At 40.2% G+C, this 10,589-nt stretch overlaps 1 long non-coding RNA gene across 1 annotated transcript; it reads right to left on the minus strand.

Moving 5' to 3' along the window:
- Positions 1 to 431: 431 nt before the first annotated feature.
- LOC103177993 lies at positions 432 to 6,839 on the minus strand. The gene is made up of 3 exons (XR_487791.1): positions 6,759 to 6,839; positions 4,887 to 4,955; positions 432 to 1,078 (listed from the first exon to the last, which is right to left on the minus strand). It is a non-coding gene; the product is annotated as an uncharacterized LOC103177993 (long non-coding RNA).
- Positions 6,840 to 10,589: the final 3,750 nt, after the last annotated feature.

The raw sequence follows: 10,589 nt of genomic DNA on the forward strand, positions 1-10,589 counted from the left end.
ACGTTCATGACCAATTTTATTTGGGGGTTAATGGCCAAAGGAAGAAACACCCTTGAGATTTTAATGTCCACCTGAACTGGCAGACAGAACCTTGGTTTAACGTCTCATCCGAAGGATGGAATTTCTGACAATGCAGCACACCCTCAATGTACTGAATTGGGAATCATAATGGGGCTTGAACCCACCCGCTTTCTGAGTCAAAGGCAAAAGTGTTACCAACTGAGCCAGGTTGACACACAAATAAGAAAAGATCGATTGTTTTGTTTTGGTGATTGATATGAGATAACACTCCCATCCCTTCTTCCACCTCTCTCCCCGTCCCCATCCTTATCCAGTATAGCATAACTTTTGAAATCCAAAGAGAATGACCCTTAATCTCTTTTTAAATCAATTTACAAAAGTAATATATATTTTAAATATTACAACATAATAAGAAGAATTACATTTGATGTAGTGCCCTATCACGTAGAACACTGATGTAAAAACCATAGCTAACTCCTAAACACAGCAAGTGAGTTACACATCTTACTGGACTTTTTTGTGCTTAGTATTCTTGGTGCACATTGTGCGGTTTGTACCAGGATCTCCCGATCCATCGAGGCGCAACCGTAAAGTGTTTTTAATGACCATCTGCTCTGCAATTGCTGAGGCAAGGAACCATGGCAACGCATACTCCAGTGTGACTAGCCCCATGAAGTTCCAGCGGAAGGCAGAATAATCCCACGGGCAGGCATTAAACTGTCGGAGGGTAAAACCAGTCATAAACTCCCAAATGTACGTCCAGAGTGTATAAATGAGACACCTGGTTAGGATGTTGCACCTTCTCCAAAGGTAAAGGTACATTTTCTCAATTATGAGGATTCCTGTGCCATAAATAAACAAAGACCACACACTGGTGATCCCAGGAAATTTCCAGTTTGCACTTTCAACGAACGCCCATGCAGCTGTGAACATCACCTCACAGAAATAACCGTGAATAGCGTACAGGTACCATCTGAAAAATGTGGTCAGGGTCTCCATTGTCCTCGAAGGGTCACTGCAATCTTGCTCGGAGTCTACAATTCCTTTATGTACCAAACTGCAAAAGAATATGTATTTTTAATAGGTGGATTGATGCTGATTCCATTTCTTCTTTCAAAAAGACATGCACAATATCCAGAAATTCTGCATGAAAATCTGTCTTTTTTTTGTCACTCTGATCAGTGTTTCTTTTGAAGTGAATCAAAGTGGCAGGTAATCAAATGAAGTGATCCAGTCTCACCTTTATCAAAGGTAATCAATCTCTTTCTGCCCTGTTTTAAATCAAAGAATTAAATTGCTAATCTTAAATGGTAATGTAACTCTAGAATTCATAATCACTAACCATCAGTGTGTGACTCATTAACTTACTAAGATGATAAGTCTTGTTGTTGGCCTAGTATCCTGGATATAGTGAGAATGATCTTTGTGTGTGTGTGTGTGCGTGTTTTCCATTTATACTGTTTGTAGTAGTAAATCAATGAAGCATGCTAACAGGGGGCAGAGAATTACATATAGACACTGTTTTGCCAATACATTATACTCTACTTCTGTTAGTCGCAGAAGGGCTATCATGTGGTTTGCATTCCGTATGGTTCCTGATATTGGCCAAGTCACTGGGTAGGGTAGGAGGCATTCATTCCCCCACAGGTTTCTGGAAAGTGAGGGGAAGCAATTCCCTACAGGTTCATGAATATATCAGAAGGAAGAGTATCCTGGTCCCCTCTCACACCCTGCCAGTTGCATAACAGCATAGATGATATTGTGATAATACCTGATGATAATATATAATAATTTGCAAATGGAGTCTTAATGGCAGGTCTTGCCAGTAACTGGAAGAGTATCACATTGATCTCAGGAATCTCTTCTCTGACATCACCTACTTTTGGGCCAGGGTTCCTGTGGGTCAGCAAATGATTACCAGTGGGCATCATTCTTTATATATATATATATATATATTTTTATATTTTATATTTTTTGCGCAGTTAACACCACTAATTGCAATTTCCTGCTCTTTCCCAATTTCCATTTATATTGTCCCTCTTCAAATGTCTATTCAATTACCTTTCAAATGTTATGGTCTCAGCTTCAGTAGCCACTTGCAGCAAAAAAACTTCATGTTCTAATAACCGAATGTTAAATGGTAAACCTCTACTGGAAATTCTTACAAAAGTAGGAAATGATTACACCACCAGCTCAAATAATTAAATTTATGCCCCTCTGAGATGTCTCCTTTGAATGCTGAAGAGCCCAAGATTATCTCACAAGAGCTGTTTGGATGATTGGGGCCCTTTGGCTCATTTCATCCTCCCTTCCAGAAATCCAACCTTACTCCTATCACAGCATCAAATTGTCTCTTAAACAAGTCATAAATTACTCTCCGAGTAAAGACATACTTTCTGGTGTTCGTCCTGAAATTTGCTTTTGATACCCTGAATCTGTGTCCTATTGTTCTGCGGTCTACCTGAAAATATTTCAGGTTTACCTTCTCAATACCATTTAAAATCAGATATACTTCTATAAGGTCCCCTCCGAGGTATCTCTTTTCAAAGCTGAAGAGCCCTAACTTGCCTAATCATTGTTTATAACTAATTTCTCTAACACTAGAGATCTTTACTCTTCTCTGAACTGCTCAAGGGCCTGAGCAACCCGAATGGCCTACTCCTGCTCCTACATGTTATGTCATGTTATGTTATGTTGTGGTGACCAAAACTGTACACAGTACATGACCAGTGCTCTGTACAATTGATTATGACTTGTGTAAAATTTAACTCAACTGATTTGGCTATAAAGTTGGGAATGGAGTTTCTCCCGGTGTCCTGGCCAACAATCCAAATTAGCTTCTGCTTTAAGCCTTCAAGTGCACATTCACTATACTTTACACTACAGTAAGTGCTGCAAATTACTTTGAGACATTTTGTTGACGTGGTAAAGTGCTATATCAAATGCATGGATCAAAATTCTTCCTATTACTATTGTCTCATCAAAGGCTTGGTTTTGTGCTGACAGTTACACAGAAGCACGAACAACACTAGTATTAAAATGATTGAGTTCAGAAGTTGAGACAGCTGAATTAATATGTACTTGAAAGTCAAATCACTCTGGGTTAATTATAATATCTCTGCTAATCTTAATTCATCCTCTCACTCTACGTAATATTAGTAATTTGTTGCAGCTGGCATTTACAAGGGGTGCTGACGATAGTACTCCTTTATTCTAAAAATAAGATTGGAACTAATTTATCTTGTAGCACACTTGATATCACTCCACTAGCTCCCTTATAAGCACTAACACCGTAATTACAATATTAGACGCTCATATAATTTGCTTATTAACATTTAATAAATTAATTTCTGGCTTGCAAACTGGAAATTCTCAGCCTTTTTAAAGGCAATGCAAAATGGCTGTAGGGCAGAGTAATTATAGAAGCACCCTGAAAGTTTTAGCTTGAAGGTCAAATTAGGCATTTTTCTACAAAATACAAAATTTAAAATGGCGCAGAATTGTGGAAAAAACTTGTAAAGTTCAGTCTAAATCCTGTTTTCTTTTAAGGACTATGGAAACAATAAAATAATTTATTATAATAATCATCATTATAACAATAGCATTTGACTTTGTGCCTGTTTATTGAAATGTTGTGAAAGCATTTTACCAGTAATTTCTGGCAAGTGTAGTGACTGTGTATTTTGTAGGGACTTGTCAACCAATATGAGCAGAGCAATATTAATATGATAATAATCTTTGTGTTTGATATAGCGCTTTATCACATCATTGAAACGTTTCAAAGCGCTTCAAAGAATATATTATAAATGGTATTCACTTTAAAGTATAAGACTACGTATTTTGTGGGCAAAATGCAGCAGCCAATTATGTACAACAGTGTCCCACAAACATTCGTGGAGCTTTATTTGCAGGATTGTTGGCCATGACATCGGGTGAAATGTCCTTTTCTATTCAATTAGTACCATGGTAACTTTAACTTCTACTGAACAAGTAGATACTTACATAAGAACACAAGAAATGCTAGACAAAAAAAGACCAAGGTCCATCTAGTTCTCCTTCCACCTTCCTAATGGTTGCATGCACATATGTCCCAAACTACCTATGTACTATATCCTATAATGTTATTTGCTGAAAGAAAACTATCAAATCTGTGTTTAAAAGAATCAGCACTTCCTGCTTCAACCGTCTCCCCAGGAAGCCTATTCCACAGGTTCACTATTCGCTCACTGAAATAGTGTTTGAGTAGATTTATTCTGAATTAACCCCCATTCAATCGCAGGCCATATCCTCTAGTTTTACTATTCTGGATAAGTTGAAATAGCCTGTCATGATCTATATTGTTTTGCCACTTTAGAATCTTAAAGACAGCGATCATGTCACCTCTCAATCTTCTCTTTTCCAGCGTGAACATGCCCAATTTACTTAGTTGCTCCTCATAGTTCAGTCTTTCCATTTCCTCAATTGTTTTGGTTGCCCTTCTCTATCTTCACGATTTCTCCAATAACCTTTTTGGACCGCGGCACCCGAACTGTACACAGTACACTAAATATGGTCTCACCAATGATTTATAGAGTGGCAGGATTACCTCACTATTGGGTCAATGTCCCATTAAAGCACAGGGCCTCTCACAACGTTGCGCTCTTCAAGCATTGCGACTAAACTGCCAGCATGGACAGCTGAAAGGTCCATCAAGCAGCTTGAACTCACAACTATATGAAGGTAATATTCAGAAACCTCTCCCCTCCCACCACCTCCCCCCCCTCATAGGAAGTAACTTACACGTTCATTGCAACAATCTCAGCATAACACCTGACATTCTGATCTGCCTATCTTATCAAAATTATTCGTAAAATAGTATTTAATACCTTGCAAGCCAGGAATCCCTCACAAAATATGACTTCTAAATGTTCGATGATTGTGCCGAACCAGCCGTTCTAGAAAGGGGTAAAAGGCATATATTTCAACGTGAGAAACACAAACGAGACTTTGACTAATATTTTAACTGAATTAGCATATCAAACAGCATTGCTTTGAGAACACAATGGAGTTTTCAGCCTCTAGATGTGTCAACAAGAGCTAATATTTAAACAGCTAATCGATTGGAGGGATGACCAAAGCAGTTCCGTGGCTACCTATCACCTGCAACCCCTGTACCTGGTACAAGCTATTACAATCATTAAATAAGGTCATAAAACACAGTATCAAACAAATCCTTTAACTCCTTCAGAACTGGTCTTGAAAACTATCTCCTATATTGTCTTTCCAGGTATTTCTGAAAATGATTATTAGGTTTTCCAGAAGAAATGTAGAGGCATGAAACTTTATTAATTTGATGTTCTTTCATAATAGCTCTAGACATGGGAGTTACCTGGATTCTTTGAATTTATAAATTCTCTCCATTGATATTTTAAAAGCACTGTGTAAGTTTAACAACAACAAATTGCATTTTTATAGCGCCCCTTATTATAATTTGCCTATTATACTAATTGTTCAGAACATGGAAACACAGCAACAGATTCTCTCCTCCACCCCCCGCTGTAATCTTATTGAAAAATTCAATATTTCATACTGTTTAATGTGGTAATAGATTGATTGTCATAATTGTCATATCAAATCTATATTAAACATTGTAATATTGATTCAGACCTTAAAGGGTTAATCACGCAAATTAAATACCTATTTAGGGTCTCTGTTATAAATATTATAACAAAGTGAACATAATTCTCACTTTATATAAAAAAATCTGCCTTGTATTCGACATAGTGCATATAATTTCAAAACATTTCAAAGCACTTGACTGGAAATGCCTGTAACGTGTAGTGACTGTTTATTCACACAGCAGTTTTCCACAAATAACCATGAAGGGAATAACCTATTCATTTGGGAGATTGCTGGGCAGGACACTGAGGGAAAGTCCCTTCTCTTCTTGAAGAGTATTGTGGCATCTTAATAGGTTTAAAGCTTCATCTGCACTTCCTAAATTACTGATAAGTAGTGTCAGTCTAGACTGCAAGCCCAAAGTGCTGACCTGGCGTTTGAACCTGGATCAGAGGTAAGAATGCTACCAACTGGGCCAAGTGATACCTACTTATCTGTATTGGGTTGAAGGAGCAAGTGCATTGGGACTCTATTACAGGTCACTGCACACTTGAGGGGAAATCACTGCTAGTGTAGAAGCTGTGGACCATGAATGGGTAGAGGAGAGACGACTGATAAAAGCTTTGATATTTTGCTACTATTGCTAAAATAATAGTCACTCCTTCCATCAGGCCCGCTTCTCCTGTGCCAAAACTCACTTGGCAGCTTCCGAGGTAAAGTTCCCCTTAAAATGCTCTGTAGTTTGCAATTTTTAATAAACACTTTGTTTTTGTTCATTTTTGAAGATGTTCAGCTATTTTTTTCTCATTCACTTCCCTTTGTCAACTTTTAAGAATTGAGAATTTGTCCATCAATAAAGCAAGGTGAGCCAAACAACACTAAATCTTTCATGGTTTTAGGCATACAGCCATTGTCCGAAATGTATTATCATCCAAAGTTTTGCAAATTTCTTATATGTGACCTTAGTTTGAAAGCTATCGATCCCAGGTTTGTTTTAAGAACTGTAGTAAAGCAGCTTCCAAATTAAGTCCAAATGAAAGAATTCTCCACAACTTTACAGATTTCTAAATTTAAAGACAACAGCTTTAAGGTTAAGAAACACAAAATATAAATTGTTGGATGAAAGAACTCATTCATACCTTTTACAAATACAGCAGCAAGTGGCCACCTTCTCCTGTTTAACGCCTTTCTAGTGGTGTGTTCAGCCTTGTTGCTTGTGAACAGCTGGCACTGATGCAGGGTAAAGGTCATTACTCGGTAAGTCAGGTACAGTCACCAACGAAGCCTACTCACCACATTAATGAATGCTTGTGTTTTCCTGGTCTCCTTATTTGTACAGAAGGAAGTTACAGTCATAAAGAATGCAATCTGCAGAGAAAGTGGTCCACTGTTCGTATTAGATAATACAGGTAAACACACTGGACAAACAAACCAAAATGTCAAGGTACAGAACTCTGGATCACTGGAGAGTGAGTCATAGGGGTCAAGAGAAGAGGGGTTTCCTTGGTTCCTGAATTCCACTGTTTCCTGAACACTCTTGTGCACGTTGGTCAAGCTTTTCCAAAATAATACTTGTCAAAAACACAATTTAAGTAACATTTTTTGCCACCTGTGGCCACATGTGTCTGGCTACTGCAGAGAATTGGTGCATGATGCACATCATTTGTGTGGAAATTGCCACTAAGTTGTTGATGATATAATTGTTGTAGCGCTCAAAGACGCTACCTGGCGTGATGGGCGCTATATAAATGCAAGTTGTTGTTATAACCTTGCATTTGATGGGACACCTTATCACATCATTGAGATATCTCAAAATGCTATACAATTTAAAGTGGAGTTACTGTGTATATTGTAGGTGAACGTGGCAGCCAATTTACACACAGCAATGCCCCACAAACAGCTGTGATGTGAATGACCAATTTTATCTGTGGTCCAGGGCACCTGGAGAAAGCTCATTTTGAACAGTGGCTTGAGATCTTGAATGTCCCACCTGAACAGGCAGACGAGACCTCAGTTTCACATCTCTCCAAAGGACAGCACCTCTGACAGGTCTAGACTATGAGCTCAAAATCCAGATGTGGGGTTTGAAGCCACACAAACTTCTGACTCTCACACAAGAATGCTACCAACTGAGCCATCCTGACACCTTGTAAAGTAGTTCTAGCTGCAGCAAATTGGAATCATAAAGCATTGCAATAAACAGTGCTTTAATGGTATCATAAGATTTTTTTTAAGATACCATTAAAGGCATGCCATTTTTAAATTAATGTTGACATATGGTCCTGGCTTTTTTCTTGCTCTTTGGAACCTTCTGTAAATCATATATTCCAACTTGGACGATAGTCACAAACGGAAATCACAACAAACACATCAAACTCAGTTTGAAAAGGTTGGACATTAGAGCTCAATGTTGGGAGTAACAACAGGCTATAGAAATATTGAACACAATTATCTGGACTTAAGGCATAGGCTTCCCCTCACCACACCCTATCACGTAGTCACTGCACTTTACAGTACATCATGTGAAGCACTTTGGGACGCCGCTCTGACGTGAAAGGTGCTATACCAAATAAGGATTATTGTTATCAACATACAGTTTTGTCCAAGTCCTATGTCACAACTTAAACAACTTCACTTTGATGACAACAACTTGTATCTACGTAGCACTTTTCAGGTAAGATAAAATCTCAAAGTGCTTTACAGAGACACAGTGGATAATTCGAGCAAGATGAGAAATGGGAGGGGGGGATAGTGCGGGTAAGAGGGTTTCGACTGAAGACTTGAACGTAAAGGTCAGTTCAGGAAAAGTTAGGAGCTTTTCAAAGATTCTTAACTTCCAGCGGTCATTTTCAATTTGTTCTCTTGTGTTGTTTATTCCACGTTTTGTATTCTTGATACCTATCATTTTAAAATATACACACTGAGTAATATAAAAATAGTAAATGTCTGGCAGCAAGTCTGAACCAGTTACTCAAACCTTGGTATGTGTGAATGTTCATAAATCACTTGCATGATTTATGGTGTCATAAGAACCTCCTGATTATTAATACTCAACAGTGGCATACACATAGGTGGATTATATATGGCCTGTTGGATGTTAACATTGAAAAAGGTTGTGATTGCAGCTTGCTATATAAATAAAGTCAGAATCAAGACTTGATTTGCTTTAAGGATTATTTTCAATCAAATGAAATGTCTGAAAAATTGTTTTGGCCAGCTATCCTTCAGATGAAATGATTATTTTCCTCATGGTTATTTGTGGTGCAAATTGGATGACACTTTTGCCACTCCAAAAAGAGCCACTATATTTGACAGTGATTTGCCTGTAAAGCTTTTAGGGATATTTTAATAGGAAAAGTCCTATATATAACAGGCAGACGAGACCTCAGTTTCACATCTCATCTATATAAAAGTCCTATAAAAATGCAAGCTCTCACTTTCATCCCAGTGAACCTCCAATGCATAGTTTGTTGAAAAAACGTCTTTGAACAGAAATGAGCTAGGGAACAAATAAACTATCACATGACTGAAATTGATCAGGTAAGAGTTGAACCATTTCTATGCATAAGCCTGCTCTGATTGTTGTGTAGCTGTGTACTCTGTTGTACACCTTGGGGGTCTACACAACAACAACAACAAAATTACATTTATAGAGCGCCTTTCACGTCGGGAAGACGTGCCAAAGCGCTGAACATTCAGGTGTCGGGGCCCGAGCATGGGGGAGGGGTGGTGTAGGGGTGAGGGAAGGCAGAGAGGTGGGTGGGCGACCAAAGGCACGGTCGAAGAGAAGGGTCTTGAGACCGGCTTTGAAGGAGGAGTTCCCATAATCGAGCCTTGATGTGACGAATGCGTGGGTGAGGGTTTCGGCAGCCTGAAGGGTGAGGCAGTGGCGGAGTCTGACAATGTTTCGGAGGTGGTGGTAGGCAGTACTGGTCATGGCGCGGTTGTGGGGGAGAAAGGACAGTTTAGGGTCAAACAAGACACCAGGTTCCTAACTGGCTTAGTGAGGTTGAGTGTGCAGTCATGGAGGCTAATGCTGCCAGAGCCTAAGATGCGGAGGCGCTGGTGCGAGCCAATCAGGAAGGCCTCGCTCTTGCTGACGTTGAGTTGGAGAAAGTTGGCCCTTGTCCAGGACTTGATGTCGGAGAGGCAGTCGGTCAGGATGCCAGGACGTCGGTCGGTCAGTTCAGGGTGGACGCAGAGAGGTAGAGTTGGATGTCATCCGTATACATGTGGAAATTTACCCCATGTCTGCAGATGATGCCACCAAGGGGGAGCATGTAGAGGGTGAAGAGGAGGGGACCGAGAACAGAGCTCTGAGGAACACCACACGTGACGGTGCGGGGGCTGGAGGAGAAGCCCTTTGCTGCGACGAAGTGGAGGAGGTGTGTAAGGTAGGTCCTGAACCAGTCAAGGACAGAACTTTGAAGGTTGAGGTGGAAGGAGATGCGGTGGAGGAGGATTGAGTGGTCCACGGTGTCAAAGGCGGCAGAGAGGTCGAGGAGGATGAGAAGGCAGAGGGAGCCTTGGTCACATATGGTCAGGATGTCGTTTGTGACCTTGACCAAAGCAGTTTCCGTGCTGTGGGCAGCACAGAAACCCGATTGGAAGGGTTCATGGAGGGAGTGAGAGGAGAGGAAAGAGCGAAGCTGGGAGGCAACAGCTCTCTCAAGGACCTTGGATAGGAAGGGAAGATTTGAGATGGGCCAGTAGCTAGATAGCTGTGATGGGTCAAGGAAAGGTTTCTTCAAGGTGGGGGTGATAATGGCTGTCTTGAGGGGGGAAGGAAGAGTGCCAGATGAAAGGGAGAGGTTAATGATGTTGGCGAGTAGTGGGCTTCATGGAGGTTACAGTGGTGAAGACAGAGGAGGGGTTGACAGGTTCAAAGGTGTGGAAGGAGGGATGGGTATTTGTCAGATGGGTAGGTGTGTGGGGTGGGGGTAGGGGGGGATGGAAGTTGGGAGGGCAGT

The sequence above is a fragment of the Callorhinchus milii genome, unplaced genomic scaffold, assembly GCF_018977255.1.
Source record: "Callorhinchus milii isolate IMCB2004 unplaced genomic scaffold, IMCB_Cmil_1.0 Scaffold3, whole genome shotgun sequence".
NCBI lineage: Eukaryota > Metazoa > Chordata > Chondrichthyes > Chimaeriformes > Callorhinchidae > Callorhinchus > Callorhinchus milii.